The sequence below is a fragment of the Microtus pennsylvanicus genome, chromosome 6 (assembly GCF_037038515.1).
Source record: "Microtus pennsylvanicus isolate mMicPen1 chromosome 6, mMicPen1.hap1, whole genome shotgun sequence".
Taxonomy (NCBI): domain Eukaryota; kingdom Metazoa; phylum Chordata; class Mammalia; order Rodentia; family Cricetidae; genus Microtus; species Microtus pennsylvanicus.
The window spans coordinates 38274408-38275879 of record NC_134584.1 but is presented as its reverse complement, the minus strand read 5'-3'; the positions used below and the strand labels follow the sequence as shown (position 1 = coordinate 38275879).

At 41.8% G+C, this 1472-nt stretch overlaps 1 non-coding gene across 1 annotated transcript; it reads right to left on the bottom strand.

The window, feature by feature from the left end:
• Positions 1-688: 688 nt before the first annotated feature.
• Positions 689-791, bottom strand: LOC142853178 (U6 spliceosomal RNA). Its single transcript, XR_012911107.1, has one exon. It is a non-coding gene; the product is annotated as a U6 spliceosomal RNA (small nuclear RNA).
• Between the last annotated feature and the right edge of the window lie 681 nt (positions 792-1472).

The following is a 1472-nucleotide window of genomic DNA, read 5'->3' as shown; positions in this document are numbered from 1 at the left end:
CAGGTGGTTACAAATATTTTTTTGTAACTGTGGATGTTTGCTTTGTTACCGACTATGTGGTCGATTTTCGAGAAGGTTCCATGAGCTGTAGAGAAGAAGGTATACTCTTTCCTATTTGGGTGGAATGTTCTATAGATGTCTGTTAAGTCCATTTGATTCATTACCTCCATTAATTCTCTTATTTCTCTGTTAGGTTTCTGTCTGATTGACCTGTCCATTGGTGAGAGAGGAGTGTTGAAGTCTCCTACTATTAGTGTGTGCGGTTTGATGGCTGCCTTGAATTTTAGCAATGTTTCTCTTATGTACGTGGGTGCTTTTATATTAGGGGCATAGATGTTCAGGATTGAGACTTCCTCCTGATGAACTGTTCCTGTTATGAATATAAAATGCCCCTCTCCATCTCTTCTGATTGATTTAAGTTTGAAGTCAACTTTGTTAGAGATTAGTATGGCCACACCTGCTTGTTTCTTAGGTCCATTTGCTTGATAGGCCTTTTCCAAACCCTTTACTCTGAGTATGTGCCTGTCTTTGTGGTTGAGGTGTGTTTCTTGTAAACAGCAGAATGTTGGATCCTGTTTTCTTATCCAATCTCTTAGCCTGTGCCTTTTTATAGGTGAGTTGAGTCCATTGACATTAAGTGATATTAATGACCAGTGGTTGTTAACTCCGGTCATTTTTTTTTAGTCGTAAAAATATGGAACGCTTCACGAATTTGCGTGTCATCCTTGCGCAGGGGCCATGCTAATCTCTCTGTATCGTTCCAATTTTAGTATATGTCTGCCGAAGCGAGCACCCGTCCACACCCTTAACGTTCCTCAGAGCTGTCCCACCTCTGAAATCTTAGCCTACTAAGTCCCTTTCAAGCTTAACCCCTTATATGTTCACCCTTTTTCTCTCTCCACTCCCCTGGCTTGATCCTTAGCCTCCTTCAAATCATCTCATCCTTTGACTTCTGGATTATAGATACAGCCACGCTGACAACCAAGAATAGCCATCACACCGTGTTTGTTTTTTTTTCCCCAGTGCATTCTAGAATCCACCGGAGACGACTGCATCACGTATTTCCAGGGCTCATCTTTCACCTACTACATGACATTGTGTGTGTGTCTTCCTGTGGGTCCATCCTTGTGTGGGAGCACATGACTGCAGAGGCTAAACGCCAATTTTGCTTGTCACGAGGTGATATCTCCCTTGTTTTGCTTTTAAATGTATCTATTAGGATGGTGTTTTTAAATGTATCTATTAGGGTAGTGTTTTTAAATGTATCTACTAGGGTGGTGTTTTTAAATGTATCTACTAGGGTGGTGTTTTTAAATGTATCTATTAGGGTGGTGTTTTTAGATGTATCAATTAGGTGTGTGTGGACCCAAGCATGTATGTGCACACGTGGAAGCCAGAAAAAGACACTGGATGCTCAGTTCCCTTACTCCCCACCTGGTATTCCCTTGTGACAGAGACTTGCCCTGACCCTG